Genomic DNA, 21,059 nt, shown 5'->3' on the forward strand with positions numbered 1-21,059 from the left:
GAAGTGCTAGGGGGCTTCTGACCTGATGTGGCCTTTCTTATTCAGAGACTTTGAAGATCACATCAGACAGGACAGCCTGCTTTGTGGGTTGCCCTTCCCTGAGACCTTCCCCGCGCAGCACACGTCCTTCCAGCATGGCATCCCTTTCACAGCCTAAATATAAATGGGCTTCTCTGTTAGCTTTGCTTTTTAAATGTATTTTCAAGATCTTTCATCCTTGTCCTTTCTCTCTTCTCTGCCAACTCTGGAGTTCCTTCCTATTACAGTTTCTGCTTAATTATCATCTGAAGGATATCCCTCTTGTGGTTTTCCTCCTGAATATAGCATATTAATCTTACCAGGAGCTCAGATCCAGATATTGCATACATCTGGGTTTAAAGCAGTGTTTTAGAGCATTCTTGGCTCTCTTTGGCTTAGAATTTTGCAGTATGGGTTCATGGACTGATCCTTTCCATGCACTGAACTCCCCTGGGCTCCCTTCAAGGGCTATTAAGTTTTATCGCCAGGGAAATGAAAGTGACCTGAGGACAAACTTGACCTCAGAAGAGTTTTGGCTACTCTCATTTTTTCTATTTATTGGAAACATTAGAGACCACAGGCCACACCTATTTCTTTTGTCATTATATAGTATGTTACATTATAATCATTAGAACAATTTTAGTTGAAGCAGTTATCCAGCATTCTTGGTTGATTAGCAGCTTCTCAGGTTGCCTTATTTAGAAATATAGGAAACACACACTTCCTTCTTAGTCACCTGATCCGTATAAATGCAAAGGGTGGCAGATCTGTTTCTTTAATGCAAGTAGATAGGGAATGGCAGAGCTAGAGATACTGCAAAACTAGCCTTGGGAAGCTGTTGAGATTTCCCAAGAGCCAGGGTTTGCTGGGTGACAGAATTAAGATGGTGGTAAAAAGGTAAATGGCAGGTCTGTGTGCCATGGGATGTAATTGATGAAACAGTGATCAGAAGACATGGAATTTAGTCCCGCCTCTGCTGCTGATTGGCTTTGGGACAAGTCTCTTTACCCATTTGGGTTTTCTTGTTCTCCAAAAATAAGGGGTTGGACTACAGAATCACAGAGGTTTCTTTTCACTCTGAGTAACTCTTTGATAAGTTGTAATGTTCTTCTCATGTCACCTAGTTAGGAGAAATATTCAGCCTCACCCCCTTCTTCCTTCTCTATATACTGTGTTCCCTTCACTCTCCTTTTAAGTAGGACTCATATTTATTTCTTTTCTCTTTATTAGAATGCTCACATTATTATCATCATGGCACCCCTTCCAGTTGCTCAAACAAATTCACTTCTTTAAGTTTCTCTGGATTGTATTTATATTTCTGAGTTCCCCCTCAGCCCTGGTCTAATTTTTTTTATGTACATTAAACAATTTCTTTTGTTACAAATGCTTTCCTTCCTTCCAGCCTCTCCTCCACCAAAGCCCCCTAGAACTTCAAGCCCTCTTAAGGCATTTCCCATCAACCAATAAGCAAGCAATAATACTCATTTATGCATATGAAGTCTTGCAAAACATGTTTCCATATGAGCTATGTTGCAAAAAGATGAAAAATAAAGTGAAAAAAATACTTTGCACTCAGTTCATCAGTTCTCTCTCTGGAGATGGATAACATTTTTTATCATGAGTCCCTTAGAATTTTTGTAGATCATTGTATTAATCAGAGTAGCTAAGTGTTTCACAGTTGATTATCATTATAATAATGCTGTTACTGTGTACTATGTTCTCCTGGTTCTGCTCACTTCCCTTTGCATCAATTCATATAAGTCTTCCCAGTTTTTTCAGAAACCATTTACCTCATCATTTCTTTACAACACCAATAATATTCTATCACATTCATAACTTGTTTGGTTATTCTCCAGTAGATGGGCACCCATCAATTTCCAGTTCCTTGATACCACAGAGAGATGAGCTCTGGACTAATCAGACACACTTGAAAATTCTCCATCCATTTTCCTTATAGGATTATATTCAGCTTTTCAGGATAAATTTTTGTTGGTTGTAAACTTTTTTTTTGTTTGCCTTTTGAGGTATTGTATAACAAAGTCTCTTCTTTGTAGTAGAAGTTGCCAGGTCTTATATGATACTGTCTGTAATTTCTTGGTACTTGAACTGCTTTTTTTTTTTTTTCTGAATTCTTGTAGTAATTTTTTCTTTGTTGTGGGAACTTTGGATTTTAGCTGTGACCTTCATGAATTTTTCCCTTGGAGGTTAATTTTAGGAAGTGATTAGATTCTTTCTATCTGTACTTTGCCCTCTGGGTCTAATAAATCTAGGCAGTTTTATGATAGGCTTTTTTTTTAAATCATGATTTTCAGAGAATCCAATAATTCTTAAATTATATTTCTCCTTGACCAATGTTTAATATCATTTATTTCGAATATCCAATATTTTACATCTTCTTCCCTTTTCCCTAGTGTTTTGATTTAGTGTTTCTTGCTGTGTCATGAGTCATTGATTTCTGTGTGGTACATTCTAGTTTTCTGGGAGTATGTTACTTGGGCAACTTTTGTCATTAACCTTCTAAGCTGTTTATTTTGTTACCAAAATCATTTCTCTATAACTTTTATTTTTTAAATTTCTTTCCATATCCGTGTAGTCATTGTGGAAAATACATTTTTTTCTTTTAGTTATTATTGCTTTAGTTTTTATGGAATCTTCATTGGGGAGAATTTCTAGGTCTATGAATTTTTTTTGATACTGATTAGTGTTTTCTTTAATTTACTCATTTCTTCAGCTTTTGCTTCTGAAGTGGAACCTTGGTCCAAGAACTCCTTTTTCCTGCTCATTTTTGGTTGGAGTGGTTAGCTATGTTTTGAAACCTTTATCTCTTAGGTGCTCTGTGCCTTCTCCCAAGAGTCCATGCCTACCCACCCCTCCTTTGATGTGTAGTGAACTCTATCTTCAGAGCTCTCTATAGTATCTAGGGACCCCCCTCCTACCCAGTTATTTCTGCTTTCTAGAGATTTAAAATGCCCCATTCTGGGGCTTTCTGCCCACCCAGTCCTTTCTGATCACTGATCTTTCTTAGCCGCCTTCTCTTGCTTCATTTGGCCACAAAGCTTTAAGGCTACAGGAGTCTCTGGCTGGTCACTGGAACTCTAGAAGGCTAGGCTTGTTTGCCTGCATTGGCTTTGTTGGTGAGCCCCTTTCCTTAGACTAATGGTTGATTTGGGGGCAGTTCTGGAAAAAGTCATTATGGTTCCTCATTGGATTTCTTGATCATTGTTCAGTCTGGTGAAATTTCAGATTTTTACTGCAATAGATATTTGAGAGCTGGGAGGTCTGCTTTCCATTCATCTTGGCTGGAAGACAATGTTATGGGTTTGGGATGGAGAGAACAGCATTCCATTTTGTTGTTGTGCTGGGAGGTGGGGTGGCTGCCCATGACTTCTGAGGAGGTACAGATTACTTGGAAAAACCCCAGTATTCTTGCATTCAGTAGTCCCTCTTCTCTGCTTCTCCCACTGGAGGCTGAGAGAAGAAAAGGATAGTCAGGGTTAAATGAGGATGATAAACTCCATTCTTTTGTCCTCCACTGCTAGTGCTTTCCCTTCTGTCTACTCTGGATATATTTTGTATGTAGCCAATTATTTTTAGATTCATCTCCTCCATTAAACTGTGACTTTCTTCAGGTGAGAGACCTTTTCTTTGTATCCCCCAAGGAAGCTCTTAAATGCTTTTGGAATGACTATATTTATATTTCCCCATAAGTATTCTTTTCACACATCTTCATGTATGTTAGAGTCTCTGTGTAGGTTTTATCAGAAAACTTGGATGAGTATTGCATAGGATGAGAAGGTCTATGGAGATTGTGATATGCATGGATGCCTCTGGTACCAGAATAGTAAAGTAACCGACCTAGATGCACCACTTTAATGGCAGCACAGGGTCGAATTAACTAGTCTAGAGCTCTTGAAAAAACAACAAACCCTCACTTTCTGTCTTAGAATCAATACTGTGTCTTGGTTCCATGGTAGAAGAGCAGGGAGGCGAGGCAGTGGGGTTAAGTGACTTGCCCAGGGTCACACAGCTAGGATGTGTCTAAGGCTAGATTATTAGGCTCTCAATCCATTGAGTCACCTAGCTGCTCCCAGTTCTAGAGCTCTTCATCAGTTTCCTGATTCCTTAGGACATGTCTTACAGGAACCTAGTATGTAGATACCCATTGAAATCTGATTGTTAAAGAAATTATCAATGATTACTTACCCACATTCCTGGTCATTTATTTTCCTCACTGCAGTGGAAGGCAGGGAGTTAGAAAGTCAAGAGGAACCATTTTCTAACTCTTGTAATAGATTGTGTTAAAGATAATACAGCTTTTTAATTATAGCTCTTCATGTGATGGTGTTACTGTCTGTACTTAGATGCTATGGTGATAGGAGTCATAGAAATGCAGGGAAGGAAGAGATTCTGTTTGATTCAGGCAACAGCTAATAATCATAAAGCAGTTCACAAATCGTGCTATAGAGAACTCCCTGCTGTATGGAAGTGCTGAGCCAAAAGAACCATCGAAAGAAAAAGCCCAGTGCCATCTGACTCGGAAGGAACTGAAGCCATTGACCCAATGGTGATGGACAAATGGTTTGTGAGAAGGGAGGGACCTTTGGAAGGAGATACTGCCAACTTTGTTACCCTATTGGGATTCCTTACTGAAGTACATTACCACAGATGATTACGGGGAATTGTGGAGGTGTTCAGTTTGTTTTGAAATTGATCTTTACTCATTACCTTTTTTACCCCTGCTGTATCCTATATCTTACATCCTCCTGCCAAAATCTCTGTCAGCCACAGTGAATGCAGAGCTTGTGGCCAGGGGCCAATCCCAAGTCAAATTTTGTTTTTCATCTTAAATCAGTGCATACCAGAAAATTTTCAGACAATCTCTTCTTCCAGAGGGACTATAATAAGTAGCATGTAGGTTTCCTTTAGGGGAAGGAGCATCTTTTACTCCCAGAAACCCAGATAAAATCTTGGCTAGAGCATGGAAGTATTGTAAATTGGGGGTTCTCTCTCTCTCTCTCTCTCTCTCTCTCTCTCTCTCTCTCTCACACACACACACACACACACACATCAGTCTGGTTTGTTTATTTTTCCCACCCTCTAATTATGATTAGTTGTGATTTTGAAATCAGTGACTAGATAAAAAAATTGTTGACAGGTTATCTGTATTGCTAATATTTGAATTTCTTGGTTTTATTAGTGCCTTTCCCCTTGTTTTCTTCCTTTTCCCATCCCTCAAGCAGATGAAGATGATCAAGAAGATGAAATCTCTTCTTTATGCCAAGTCCTTATCCATGCTTTAAATATAAAATGAATGTAGCATAGAATTGCAGCATAATAGTGAATTTTTTGTATCCTTATATTAAAATGGAGTTTTGGAACCATATTCAGTGCTTTCTTGATAATTCTAATATCTCATTTTGCGTTGGTGTTTGGAACAGGATGAAGTAAGTTCTTAATGTGACCAAGTACTTCCATCCTGGGAACACTTTAAATATACAACGACTTACTTTTTTAATGATACTTTGAGTTTTTTAGCAGAAGGTGAAAAATGAAAAGGAATTATAATAGATTTTCATGTCTTAAGATGAGAATTCCTTGTTAAGATTCAAGTAGAGATGGGTTGAGGCTACATAGTTATTGGCCAGAAGGTTGTGTCACAGCCAACATTAGAAGAAACCAGATGAGAAGGGAGGAAAGAGGAAGCAGAGGAGATGGGGCTAATGTGCTTTCTTTCAAAGAGAAAAGCTCAAAAAAGCAAACTTATTTGGACAGTGAGATCACTGGGATAGCAAACATAATAGATAGTTCTTTTTTTTTTAAACCTTTCTGTCTTAGAATCAGCACTATGTATTGATTCCAAGGCAGAAGAATTGGTAAGAGCTAGGCAATGGGGGTTTAGCGACTTGCCCAGGATTACAGAGCAAGGATATATCTGAGGTTGAATTTGAACCCAGGACCTCCCATTTCCAGACATGGCTCTATCCACTAAGCTCCCCAATAGCTTCTTCCTCTTAAGGAAATTGAGTAGGATAGACATTGTACATTAGAAAAAGAGAAGTCTTTTGAGCTGGATTTTTATTTTCATAGGCACAAATAGGAAGATTAAGATTCCTGCTTCCTGCAAGGGAATGAATGGGAAGGGGAGAAACATTTCCCTTAATATGGAAAACTCATAAGGGATGATCTGTTGCAGTATAAACTTGATTCTACTCAATTCAGAATATTTCAATTCCTTAGAGCTCAGGCAAAATGTAATTGGAATTCTGTTGGCATTAATTCAGTATGTGTTATTTCTGTTTGTTTGAAATAATCTCCAGTTTGGGGGAAAAATCTGTTTATTCTATAAAAGGAATTTTACTGCTTGTATTCCCTAGATGGTTGAAAAAAAGCTCTTCTTATATTAAGTGATATTTTATAGGCTAAAGGGAAGGCATAGAGATGGATTTGATAGAATCTTAGTCATTAAAGAGCCAGCACAGTGCTAAGCACATAGGTGTTGAATTTTGCAGTTTTCTTTTACCTATATCTTTGTTCATGTTTATTTTCATCCATTGAAGATTGAGTTCAGAACTAACACCATGGAGTTATGGCCTGGGGAGAATGTTATCATTTACTTCCAGGTTCCAGATAAACTGTCCCAATCCTCGTTAATGGCCTGGGGAACATTTTGCAAAGTATATGATGCAGAGCTGAGCTTCAATTGGTCTGTCCCTCCAAATGAGCTGCTGTAATGCATCAGGTAGAAATGCTGAACCAGCAGGGGAAATACTGTAATAAACAGGATACTTTCCAGGAGATGGAGCCGAAGGCAAACACCAGCCAAAACAGAGGGGAAAATGTTCTTTGGGCACCTAAGAGAAGATCTGGCCATAAAGGAAGAATACTGCTGCCCTCAGTGAATAAATCTACCACTCTACTTTAGTTAATTGGGAATTGGGCAAGTTTGGCTCTCAGAAATTCTAACGAAAAGGCGACAGCTCTAAGCATTTTTTTTAAGATTAGGGAACAGTAAGAAAGGTTTTGGTTGAAGCTTGTCTGATGGGAGTCCTTGAATTTTCTTTTCTTTTTTCTTCCTGACCAACTAAGATTCAGGAAGCTCAAGAATGATCCAAGACAAGTCTGCTTGTCTTTGCCATAGGAATTTTGAGGGTTCTAGTGAAGAAAAGTTCCACTGGGGAACCCTTGTCAGAGAAGAGAGAGGTGGGTTTAATGTTGAGAAAAATAAAAATTCCTCATTTCTGATGCCTTAAAAAAAAACAGATAAATTTCTTCATATATCTATTTAGGATCAGTATGGTGAGGGTATATGTGAAGGATACTTAGCATTTTTAAATGTCAAATAGTTTTCTAGGAACAAAGCAACAGGAAACTAATCAGCTAAAATACATCAGGGTTTATAGATGAGTAAATTGGTGTCTATGAAATATGAAGAATCCAGCTACTCTTCCCACCCACCCCCACCCCTAATTCTTTCCTGATTGCCTTATTTCTGCTAAGGGCACTACCACTTTCCCATTCTTCCCTGCTTAATACCTTGGCTTTATCTTTGTTTAATTTTAAATAAAAACTATTTACAAATATTTTTTATATTAACATTGAATCTCCCCCAACCCCTTGTCTCTGACTCTCCTTTTCCATTTTTTCTTCCATCCATTCTCTCTCCAGGACTATTGCAACAGCCTTATAACTAGTCTCTACCCACTTTAATTGATTCTGTACACCACTGCCAAATTCATCTTCCTAATGCACAGATCTGACTGATTATGTCACTGTTCTGTTCAGAAACCTTCTGTGACTCCCCATTGTCTTCTGGGCACCTTATCCTGGCATACGAAGCCTTTTCTTTTTTAAAATCTGGCTCCAACCTGCATTTCCCTCCTTCTTTCTATCCCTGCTCCCTTTTGAATCCAGCTAAACTCATGATTTTGAAAACTTCTCGGCCAGGCTACCCTGAATCAAATTGTTTTTCTCATCTTGACTTTTCCTTCTCCTTGACTTCTTTACCTGCCTTAAGTCTCGTGATTCAGTCATGTTTAGCCCTTCATGGCCCCATGGACCATAGCACATCAGCATTTTCTATCCTCCATTCTCTCCTGAATCTTGGCCAAGTTGTGCTCATTGCTTCCATGACACTCTCCATCCCATCCTCTGTCATTCCCTTTTCCTTTTCCCTTCAATATTGAATGAGTTCTGTCTTCTCATTATGTGACCAAAGGATTTAAGCTTCAATTTGAGAATTTGACCTTCCAATGACTATTTGGAATGAATTTCTTTAAATATTGACTGATTCGAGCTCCATGCTGTCCAAGGAATTCTCAAAAATCGTCTCGAGCATCACAATTCAAAGAGGTCAGTTCTGCAAGTGATCTTTCAGCCCAGATCTTACCTATCCTTTTATACACAGCTGCAAGGCCACTTCTTTCTTTAAGCCTTCCCTGGTTGCTCCCAACTAGAAGGGATTCTGGTTTCCTTAGAATACTCACAACATTTTCCCCATCTCTTATGCAGTTATCATATTTGATTCTGTTATATTTATATTTAAGTCTAATCTTTCTTCCTGGGGTAGGACCTCTTGGAAAGCAAGAACAGGTGTTTTATTTCTCTTTGTGTAGCACCCATTATATGCAGATCCCATCAATATTTATTGTTGAATGGGGAACTTATGTGCAGCTATTTCTTAGGTGTAAATTGTATGAAACTCAATACAATGAGATTAAATTGCAAAATAGACTTAAAAAATAGGATTTGGAAAATAATTTTTTAGTCTTTTATTCTCAGAATTCTGAAAACAAGTCAGAACTAAAAGACTTCTTGTCCCCCTTTTCATATAAAATCTCATTATAACTGCATTATATATTGGTTAATGAGTTACTGTTAAATCCCCATTTTTATATCTGGGCTCACCATGGGGTTGGGAAGGATTTAATGGCATTTATCTTTGGGAAAATATTAACAAATGTATATCAGATTCTGACAGCCTTTCTGAATTATTCTAGGCTCTAAACTATATCAGCTTCTTTTGAAGAATCTGGCTTTCTCCAAAACCCCCTTGCAAAGATGACTTGGAAATACCCAACTATTCCAGTTCCCGACTTTGGGGCATGCCTCTCCGGGGTTTTCTTGGCTCAGAAGGAAGGGCCTTTACCTGTAACACTGACTTGAGGTGTTTTTCTATTCTTTTAGATCTTTTGCCACCATTCCTCCAGTGCCTGGCAGGATTCCCTTCCTACCTGACTCTCCATGCACCATGCCAGTGACATCATAGCTGCTAGAGAGGAGAGCTGGCCGGTGGGAGTCAAGTAAGTGCCTTGTTTACTATTTGGCATGGTTTTTGCTTACTTTGCAAAGCCATGTAGAGTAACTCCTTATGATGAGGTTTTTAAAAAGGCACTTGCTTGATCCTTTGTAGACTGGTTCTATTCTCCAGCCTGCCATTAAATGTCCAGGCATGGAAGGCGAAAAGTAGCTACGATAGGGCCAGCTGAAGGCACTGGTTTCTATTTTTAGACCATGGAAGGCACAGAGGATGGTTTTTAAAGTTCAGTATGGGTCCTTCAAGGTCTGCTCCTCAGTGATTGTGAGAGAGAAGTCTGGTTCAGGCTAGGACTCCCCCCTGTCAGGTAGCAGGATGGAGCAGAACTTGGAGATTGGTCTTCAAAGCCCTTTGACTTGGTGGACCTTTGACTGGGTGACAGATGACCTAGAGCCAGGTGGACCTGTCCCTCTGGACTTCCTTTAAGAGTTGTTGAGTTGCAAAATGTCCTGACTCCTGGAAAGAGAAGGGGGAATTGGTTCTGCCCTCGTTTCTGAGTTAGAAGGATTTGGGTGTTAGTGTTTATGGCCCCTGTTACTTAAACTTGGTGTTTTCCTTTTCAGGTCACCTTGTAAGTTTTTGCCTCTGTAAATGAACACATCCCTTGTTATGTCCCAACACTCGTTTAAGGGAGAGTGCTATCCTGCTCTGTCTTAGGTGTTGGTGATGTGACCCAACCCGTTTATGCAGGGGAAACTTGAATATTCCCAGGTAGGTGAAGGTGATGACTTACGACATATTCTTCTTCTCAAAGAACTTCATTTTCAGTGAGAATTCAGATGCAGTCAGGTGATGTCAAATTACTTAGCTCTGCTTTAATTGATTTTCTCCATGATCCTAAAGGTCCAGTGAATGAGAGCTCTTTATAGGTCTAAGAAACTGTATCTCCACTGGGCAATGTGATTTGAAGGTAAGGCTGAGTACTGAGGAGGTAGGAGTTTTATTCCTGCCTTAGCTTGACCTTAGAAAATAACTTCCTGCCCTTGAGTGCTTTCTTTCTTCTGAATATAAAATGAAAGGAAGAACCTTTTTTAAATGTTTTTAATAACTCATTCTAGAAAGTATTGGACAATATCCAAGTTGTTAAGGCAATGACTCTTAAGATGGTTCCCCCCCCCCCTCTCTTAGTGTAGAGATAAGTAGATTATTTTTTCTTATTTGTAACCAACCAAATGTTAGATTTTTGGACAGGATTCATGTGCCTCTTCCTTTCTTGATGACACATCATACTGAATGGAGTAGCAGCACTCTCATTTTCTGATTTCAATCCTATTTGTCATTGAGATCAAATCAGAAGTCACAGATTATTTTAGTTGAATTGGAGATCCCTAAAAGGTATATTTGATAAACAGTTGCTTTTAGTACTTAAAATATTGTCATCAAGAGACTTGGTTGTCCCTGATTCAAGGGGCCTGATGGTAACTTAAATGAGAAAACCCATGTTGAGAATCTGATGCTAACTAGAAATTGAAGCAGGTGCTTCTGTTAATGTCTAAATTATTAATACGTGATGTGATTTTAAAAATACTTTTTTTACTCAAGTCAGCCCTCTTGGTGAAGAATCAGGATTAAATAGAGTGTTCACATTTGGGGCCTAGAAAGGAAAGATGCTTTCTAATTCCCGAGTGAGAAGAAGGAAAAACACTTGATGGCGGCCCATTGATGCTTGGGGAAACCTAGAAGTTGTGCTGAGGCAGTCATCCTTTGAGATGCTTAGACAGTGAATACGATATGAGTGTGTGGCATTATATTTTTAAAAGCTCTAGGATTTATAAAAACATTTTAAGGCAAATTAGAAGAGGGTATTTTTGTCACCAACTTTTAAGTAGAGATGTAGTTCTTTTGATTTGCCTTCAAGACAACAAAGCCAAAGTAGAATCCTGTTACATCACAGTATGTTGTTATAACAGACTCAAATATCTTTGCTTTTTAAAATTTAAAAAAAAACCCCTTAGAAATGCAGTATGGTGAAATGGATAAAGAGAGTCAGAAAGACTTGAGTTCAAGTACTATCTGTGATATGCACTAATTATGTGATCATTTCACCTCTTGATCCCCCCAGATAATTGTCAGGAATATAAGTTACAAATTAATTGCCCTTCAGCATCTTTGGAGGAAGGGGTCCACTCTAATGAGATAGATCAGGGGTCTGGACCACCACAAAAAACAACAATCAAAACCACAACAGTTTAGAGTTCTAGGAAACGGCATGGCATAGTAGGAGAAAGCAGCCAGACTAGAAATGGGGTGGAATAGCTGCTTGAATATAAACTCAGATTCCAAATTTCATTCCTTTACACCGCGGTTCCTTCCAGAAGTGAACATCCTCTTTGATGCATTGTATTACCACTACACAATAGCTCCTTCCTTCCTTTCCTGTGAATATAAACTATCTACACTCCCTCCCATCTTTTCCAGATGAGTGTCCAAGCGGGACTGGATCCTGAGCTGGTCAAGTCGTCCAGGGTGTTTCTGCTTGCCCTTTCATATGTTACTTTTGCCTCAGGCATTATCTCTGTGGAAGATGGGTTGAGAGAAACCAATTCATTGACTGCCAGAGGTAATCTTTAGGATGGTAAAGGTTTCAGCTTTCTTCTTGGTCTCCCTCATGGTACAAAGCAAAATTATCTTGAACATAGCCAGTCTTCAGTTGATGTGTGCTGATGACCTTTCTTCTTAGACCTCACAGAATACTTTGTTTTGCAATTCCCAAATGCCTTTTTATGTAATATTGTATATTTTGCTCTCTTTGTTGGGGCTCTATTCTCCTGTTCTAGGTCTTAAGATCCATGAAGGCTAAACTTCATGTTTTCTCTTGTGCCTAATGCTAATAAATATTTGATGAATTACTAAATAGAGATAAATTGTTTTTCTTAGTAGATTTCTCACTTGGATTTCACTATAGCTCAGCATAACTGCCATGTGTTTTAGATGGAATTCATTTGTGTCAAATTTATTTTGATAGAATTTGCTGACATCATTTGCAGTGCCTGAAAAGCTCTCTTTTTCTTGTTAAATTCTTCCCTATCTTTCAAAACCCAAATACTTAAAGGCCACTTCTTCCTTACAGGGAACTTCCTCTTACCCTGAATTTATCTCTTCTTTCCTGTCCCTCTCAACCATCCTACCCCCAGTTGGTGCTAAGTCCTAGAACCATAGCTTCAGGACTCAGGCACCTTAGAGTTCCAAGCCAGCATCCTCCTTTAATCCAGAAAGTAATGTGACCTGGCCAGGGTTCCAAGGCAATAATAAATGGCAGGGGGGGATTAGAATGAAGGTGCCTATACTCCAAACCCTGAACCTGCACTGATGCCCTTCAAAAATGACTTTTGTTCTCTTTTAGCCATCCCATAGAATCTTGTTTTGCTCCTTTGAAATGCATTTATGGCATATTACTGTATACTTTAAGTATCTGTGTCAGTGCCATAATTCCCTAAGCTCCAGGAGAGTAAGCACTAGATCTTAGTTAAAATTGGCATTTTCCCTAAGACCATAGTCCCTTACCCCACACATAAGAAGTGCTCACTAAATGTCTGAGACAAGTCAAATAAAATTTTGGAATGGAGAAAGACCCTTTGCAGTGACCTCCAGAATGCCTGGACTCGACCTCTAAGCCAAACTATTCAACATTTAGTTCTAGTATGTGTATTTGTATCCCAGGAAAATGCTGAAGCTTTATTCTTCTACTAATGGCCATATCTGTCCAAACAGCACTGGGATTCATTATGCTGTGTAAGCTCTGCACTTTTTGGTTTTATATTTGGGGTTGTTTGCAGTGGGGTAATGTGGAGAATGGGGGAGAAGAGTACAAGGGAAAGAAGGTTCATGAATTAGAACTGCATCCTGGAAGAGACTGAGTCTGAATGTTGCAGGCCGGTTCCAGCCCTACTGTGTCCAGTAGGTTGTCCTGTGATAGTTTTCCATTTGTTGTTTCTCTTACAGATTTAAAAATTTACTGAGTGTTGCTGTCATCTTTTCATTTTAAAATCTGCTTTGGACTCATCAAGGAGAACATCTCTGCCCTTTAGGCTTACATTCAAAATGTGTCTCTGTGGCATGACATTTGTAGGCCATTTTTTGTTTGTTTCTTTTTAGAGTGAAGCAGTAACCAGAGTTTTTATTCGTAGAACACTTTTCTCTCTCTAGCCCTATGACATAGGGGGTAGCAGACAGACCTCTTGAAGTTTACTGCTCACTCCATTAGTGGATATCCCTAGATTTATAGCTCCTCAACAGTCTGTCCCCTGAATGTATTAGATATTTTTTCCATGTCTTTTTCTGTGCTGGCCTTTACCACTGGAATAGATCCCCCAAATCTATGGCCTCCTGGCCTGAACTTGCACACTCCCTCTTTTGTGAAGTCTCTTCCTTTGATCCTTCTAGTTGGTGAGGACCAGCCCCCCAGGATCTTATTTTGCCATTCTTTAATATATTGATCATGTAATTATGGTGTTAAAGACACTATCTCCCTCAGCACCTAGCAGAGAGCACTGCTCTTGAGAAATTTTTATTGAGTGAATTCCCATTTTGTAGATGATGAACCTGCAGATGAGAGAGTTTTTACCCATCACCACACTAGTAAGTTTTGGACTATGTGGTTAACCTTCTCAGATCTCAGACAAGTTAGTATAGTATTTTCAGGAGAAGTCCTTATTTCAACAGCATACTAAGTGATTTCCAGGCACCTACTGGATATTTTCACTTGGATAGTCTGCTTTCACATTAATCTCAACATGTTTAAAATGGAATTCATTATTCATCATTTAAATTCGATTCCCTCACCTGACTCCTCTATTTTCTCAGTCTTTCCCTCATTATTCTAGTTTTTGAGAGCTTAGCCCACAGTCTCAAAGTGGAGGGTCCTTCTGACTAGGTGGGGTGGTCAGGTGAATAAGATGAGAGATGACTGTAAGTTCTCATACCTGTGCTTAGGTGTCACTCAGTGTTCATTGCATGGGGTTTGTTTTATTTTATACATTTAGTGAGTACATGCTTTTCTGGCACACAATCATTTTTCAACATACATGATCTTCTGCAAATAATTGGAAATATCACACTTTAACAAATCACTTAATCAACATTCTGTGATCATTCACTATGTTGCTACAACAGGAAGGTTTGTAATGGAGATAAATGACATGGATAAGATAATCTGGAGGTTAGTTCCTCCTGACCTGTGGGATGACCAGTTAGGAGAATCATTGTTGCTTTTGATCAGCTTTCACAATCAATCACAGTTACTTAGGAGATGGGTAACAAAACATTTCACAGCTAGGTATGGGGTTAGAGGATAATGTAAAGTGGACCGAAATCAGGAATTTTCTCAATTTCCAAGTTACATTTTTCTTGTGTTTCATTAAGGTACCTTGACAATGTTGCCTGGTTATTGTAAACATAACAAACCAGTGAAGTGTGTCAATAACTTGTGTTTCTAGAAGAGTGATTGATTGTGGTGCTTGTGTGTTTGGCTAACAGTGGGTGTGGGGCCTCTGAGTGTACCTCTGCTAAGAGGGAAAAGGGAGGGATAATGGGTGATGATCTCTAGGTTTTAATTCTGTGAATGTAATCTTTTTAGGGTAATAATCTGGGGGGGGGATTAAAGTGGGACATGTGTATTATCCCTGTAAGTATTTGCTCTTATATTTCTCCTGTATTGGGAAGAGAACAATAATCATAACAATTCCATTAGTAAGGGAAGTTAGAGGGAGAAGTCACACAGACGGGGTTCAATGCATGCCTCGTCTTTTCTGAAGGCTGCTCTGCAGCCTCCGTTATCCCAAACTGTGACTTTGTCAGACAGCGGCGGTATGATGGCTCTCCACATCTAGTAACCTAGACTTGAAAATTTCTCAGTGATTATCATAAGTCCCAAAAGATGGCCAGTCACCAACTCCTATTGATTTTTTTCTATTGTTATCTCTCCTACCTTTCTGTTTTCATTCCTCCTGCATTTATTCTTTATCATTTCATGTGTGGACTCCTGACTAATTTTCCTGCATATAGCATCTTTTCCTCCAGTCCACCTTCCATACCTTTGTCATATTCATCTTCCTAATAGATTTCTCTGCCAAGTCATCCTGCTATTGAGAAACTTTCAGTGACTCCTTACTTATTTATAGAATCAAATCTAAACTTGTTTAGCCTGACATTCAAGATTCTCTCCAATTGGATACTACTACACTTTTCCATGTAGTGTTGAAAATAAGTGATGCAAGCACTCCCAAAAAAAGAAAGACCATTATAAGAAAGTTAACTGATGTAAAGAACAAATTTAGGGCTGTCTTCGCTGGTCTGCAGATGTCAGAGATTGCAGGAGTTGTTCCCGGAACTTGATATAATGTTTCCTCAATCACTTCTCCCTCTTGGAATCTCTCAGATGACTCTCTCAACCCCTCTCTGCTCTTGGAAGATGACTAAAATGCACTCTAACTCTACACATTTCATCTCTCTATTAAATGCTGAACTCTCTGTGGGAAGAGGCTGTTCTTTGTGTTTTCGTGTCCCGAGGGCTTAATACACTTTGCCGATGCCTCGTGTGTTGAAGGAGATAAATAGGGTTCATGGAGCATTTTGAGTCACTTTACAGTTCGTAGCAGAATTAATTCAGAAGCAATGGATGGCACATGGTACTTTAGGTCAGGGTTGGAAATGAATTGGCAGATGTATGAGTAGGAAGCTTTGGCAACTGTTGCCATACTTTAATTCAGAGCAAACCTTTTATTTCCTTTATACATAATGGAAATGAGTCGTGAAGAATGTTGCAGGTGGGGACAGTATTGGCTGATTTTTATGTTACACCAAGCAGTGTAGCTTCAAGCACTGAAAAATGCCAGGAGTGAGCTCACAAGGACATTATTGAGATGACCCAGGAGATGGAATTTCTAATAATCTCTTGTTTGGAATGGCTAGTGTCTTACTGTGAAGAGACATCCTCATTATTTCTAGATGGTGTAGTTTGTGAAATGATAGATTGGGTTGGAGAATGAGAAATGGTGGATTTTATGATACATATAAATAAGTTTTGCTCTGTTTAGGATAATTGTAGCTTGAGATTATTGTTCACATAAACTCCTGACTAATAAAAATGTCAAGGCTAGAGTCAGTTTGTGTATGGATAAGGTGTAGCGTTTTGTATTATATTCCCATGATAATATAATTATATACATTGAGATCTTTATGCTAAGGGGTGAAAGGATGGAATTTGCCTGTGTATTATATAGTAGATTTACAAGGGACTTTATAGCTAAATTTTAAGATGCCTTCCAGTTAGCACATAACATTTATTATCATTAACTTAGAAAAGCAGTCTCCTCCCCCTTTCCTTCTTTGTATGCTGCTTGGAAAGTTGGCTGCCTACAAATACAGATTTCAGGTGAAGCTTAATTTTGTCCTATATTTGAAGGATTCAGAGATCAAAGTATCAAGGAGAAGACACATCTCCAATCAGGGTCAAAATGTGCTAAATTTTGAAAGACCAATAAAATATAGAGCCAATGTTTATGAATTTTTTTGGAAAATAAGTGAAAACTTAATATACTTTTAGAAGACAGGTAGGTGTGACTAAGTGGATAGAAAGCCAGGTCTGGAGATAGGAAGTTTTGAGTTTGAATCTATCCTCTGGCTTGTCCTAGCTTTGTAATTCTGAGCAAGCCACTTAACCCCCTTTGCCTAGCCCTTGCCAACCTTCTGCCTTTGAATCAATACATAGTATTGATTCTAAGATGAAAGATAAGAGTTTAAAAAAACAACTTATACTTTTACAGGCCAAATTCAGCATGACAAAGAGATCTATCAATCTAGGTTCAGATAAGAAGATTCTAAGTACAGCCAAACCAGCACATACTAGAATATTCCCTGTGGTTTAGGGAGGAAGACCTGAGGAGAGCTAGAGGTGGAAAGAATTGTCTGGTGGTAGACGTGCTGGATCAGAATGAGGGCAGACCTGGTGGAGAAGGGCCAAGAGCTGACATGACCAACAGAATGAGCCAAAATGCCCCTGGGAGGTTTTGGTCCCACCAGCCTGTGGCTCACACTTAAAATCCTCAAAAATCCAAAATTCATGTAGTGAAACATCTCACATCTTTTATCACATACAGTTGGTCTTTCTACTGTCCCCAAACAAAATTACTTTGTTGCCTGGGCATTCATACCATGTAATAATCATCACTACTATTTATATAATGATGTAAAGTTTTATAAAAGCCCTTTCCATATATTAACTCATTTGATCAAAACTGAAACTTGCCTTTAATCATGTTCACAAATGCTTTTGAGTCAACTTTTTCTACTTTAACTCAAATGCTTTCTGATATATTTTTCAGAAAGTTATTTTTGCCTTTTCTTTTGTCCTGTTATCATGAACATTGTAAATCTTGAAATTTCTCAGACTTGTGAATGTTAAAAATTTCCCCATCGGGGAATTCTCAATTGGAACAAATTCCCTACTGGAAACATTCCCCATTTTGATGTGAGAACTCGCCAGTGTCAGAAATGGGAGGACCTCTACTCCAACCATACTTAAGACTGCTTTAGGGGAGAAGATTCCTTGCTATGGGAGGACCTCTACTCCACCCGTACTTAAGACTGCTTTAGGGGAGAAAACTCCTTGCTAAACAATGAAAGTACTTGGACCCATGCTTATAATAAGGCAAGGAGTTCTTTGAGCCATGCCTGTTTTTAGAATTGATACACTACACTGGGATGCTAGGTACCTATAAAGGTCGGGCAGGTTTTCTCTTGATGGGATTAGTTGACTCAGCTGTGTTTTCTCTGGTTCAGACTTACTGAGGGGATTAGTTGACTTAGCTGGAATTCAGATGGGCTGTCTTTTAGAAAACATCTATGGTGATTGGTAGATGGAAGAACTTAGGGGAGGTGACATAGGAAAAAAAACCCTATATAAGAAAAGGAATCTCTTGAGCAAGGGAGGCTTGAAGATCCTGGGATCCTTGGAGATAGATCCTTTTGGAGGAGGCCCTTTGAAGATCTCTTGAAAAGAAGTCCCTTGGGAGGCTGACTCTGGCTGGAACTCCCTCTGGGGAGACTCTGTTCCCCAGACATCCTTGCTTAAGACAAATCTTGTGGTGAGTGATAAAAAAAAAAACTGACTGATTCTCTCTCTCTCTTAAGACTCAGGTCTAGGCCATGTTGGCTTAAGGCCCTTCATACTTATACCTTTTCTCTCCTTCTCCTTTTCTTTAATTCCTCATTGTATTATTAATTAAATTCTCTATAAACCCAGTTGACTTGGGCATATTCATAATTTGGGAATATATTCCCTGGCGACCCCTTATATTTGATTTAAAAACCCAGACACTGTAGTGAAACATATTTTCTGCGGTCAAATTTACTCATCCACTCTTATATCTATCACAAATTATATCTTCCACCATTTTAACTCACTACAGTTTACAACTTCAACCATTTTAACTCTTACAGTTTATAGCATTAACTCTTTTAACTGCCATAGTTTATGGCTGATCACGAAGTTGGTGAAAAAAACCCTCAAAAGACTTCTGTGAAATCTCTTTCCTTTATCTCTTTGCTTTATTACTTGCCTATCAGTCAGTTTTGTTTTCTGTTTTAACTTGGCTTCAAAATTACAGCTGCAAGAACGGGTGAGTAAAAAACCCTTTTGATTCTCCTTAAATTAAGCTGTTTTAGATCTTAGCAACAGGGCCCTAAAGTCCTGGCTAGGAGAACTTTTTCTAAATCCTTTCCTTTAGGGAACAACTGCCTAAATTAAGATTAAGACAAACCTGGGGAAAGTTCTAGCCTTGTCCTTCTCCCCACGTGTTTACTTTAGAAATATGGAGTCACAGACAGTTCAGAACTTAGCTAACAACTGGCGTTTCAGTAAATACTTTGTTCTTTTCTTAGTACAAGCATTGGTCTGCAGCTTACTTAACAGCTGGCTCATCAGCCCCATGACCAATCTTATAAATACAGAATTCCTTGTCTCTCAGAAAGAGCTCATCCCATGGAACTTATGGCAAAATCTAATCAATATACTACTTTCCCCTGAGTTTTTGATTGTTGTAATTTTAATATTGTATTTCCTTGAAGAACTCAATTCTCAGTCAAACCAACCAATTGCTCCCTCTAATATTCAACAAATTGAAGTACTTGACAGGAGCTTATAGAGGAAAGTCAGGGAGAGATTGTAACTTTTATAAGAAGCATTAACAGAGAGTTAAGAACATTATTAGAATCTCTGTTTCCCCCCCCCCCGCTTCTAACGAACCCACCCTTCCCCCTACCCCCTATATTTTCTGTGGTCAAATTTACTCACCCACTCTTATATCTATCACAAATTATATCTTCCACCATTTTAACTCACTACAGTTTACAACTTCAACCATTTTAACTCTTACAGTTTATAGCATTAACTCTTTTAACTGCCACAACATTGTCTATCACCAATCCATTCATTCATTCATTCATTCATTTGTTAGATGGAATTTAACTCAGGATCTGGATTATGCATATTTTTGCAAAGCATAGTTTTTGTTTTGCTAGCAGTAATGATGAGAGTTACTGGTCCCTGACTTGATAGAATTCATAGATCATAGATTTAGAGTTGGAAGAGACTTTAGAGGTCATCTAGTCCAAGTCCATCATTTTTCAGAGGGTGACATCAAGACCTAGAGACTTGTCTTGATCAAGGTCATACAGGTGGTTAGCAGAGCTGTGGCTGGAACCTGGATTTCCCCTGACTCTTGCACCAGTTAATGACACAAACACAATGCCTGCTTTTAGTTTTTAGAGCACAGCTATCTCTGAGATAATGCAAGCACTTATTCCTCTCAGAATTTGTATAGGACTTTTCGGCTTCATTTACAAGGAGCTGGCCCTGACTCTGGGTCATGCAAGATCTTAACAGAGCTTCAGTTCTCGTGGAGTTTATAAGCCATCCTGGCTTTCATTCACTCACTCAGTATCACTTTTGCAATTTGAAAAATCTCTTAACAAAAGTTGTATTCCCTATATCTCTAAGAAACTTAGAATTTAGAAACCTTTTGTCCACTAGTTCTTAGAATTTGAGTTCCTCTCCCCCCTCCTTTTCATTTGCACAGAACTGTTAACCAGGGTCAATAGAGCTTAGTGTTATGGACCCCTGAGTGCCATAGACTCCTTAGAATAATAATTTAAAATACATAAAATACCCAGGGTTACAAAGAAAACCAATTATATTTAAATGGAGCTATCAAAAAAATTTTTTTTAATGTTCCAGAGGCCCCACAATGTCTAGAGCATCTTTCAAAGGTTCAATTCTCATTTGTCGGAGAAATTGAAATTATTTCACAAAAGAATAATTGTGTGATAATTGATAAATACTTAGAGAGTATCTTAGGTACTCAGAATATGGAAAAATCTTTTTGGGAGAGAGATTTTATTGTTCCTCTCTAGCTCTCTAGTTTTATTTGTTTACCTAATTAAATATTTCTCTCTTCTATTTTTAGGAAAGAAGAATCAGTCAGTCAGTTCTTTGGTTGGCTGATTGTCTCTTCCAATCTTAGGAAAGAAGAAAAATATCTATATTATCATAGTATATATCATTCACTTAGTTATGAATTTGGTATTTGTTATGTTATTAAACATTTTAAAATATGTATAATATTTCCTGAATTAGGTTGTATGCTCCCTAACTAGATTGTCCTTGTCTGGGGCACCCAACTGTTAAATGTGCAATATGTTCTACAGCAGTGAAGATGGTGGTTATGAATTT

General features: G+C 38.5%; 1 protein-coding gene across 1 annotated transcript in view; it reads left to right on the plus strand.

The window, feature by feature from the left end:
• MCU (mitochondrial calcium uniporter) overlaps positions 1-21,059 on the plus strand; it is a 166,539-nt gene that overhangs the window by 9,934 nt on the left and 135,546 nt on the right. The window lies entirely within an intron of this gene.

Source organism: Monodelphis domestica, chromosome 1 (genome assembly GCF_027887165.1).
Source record: "Monodelphis domestica isolate mMonDom1 chromosome 1, mMonDom1.pri, whole genome shotgun sequence".
Classification (NCBI taxonomy): domain Eukaryota; kingdom Metazoa; phylum Chordata; class Mammalia; order Didelphimorphia; family Didelphidae; genus Monodelphis; species Monodelphis domestica.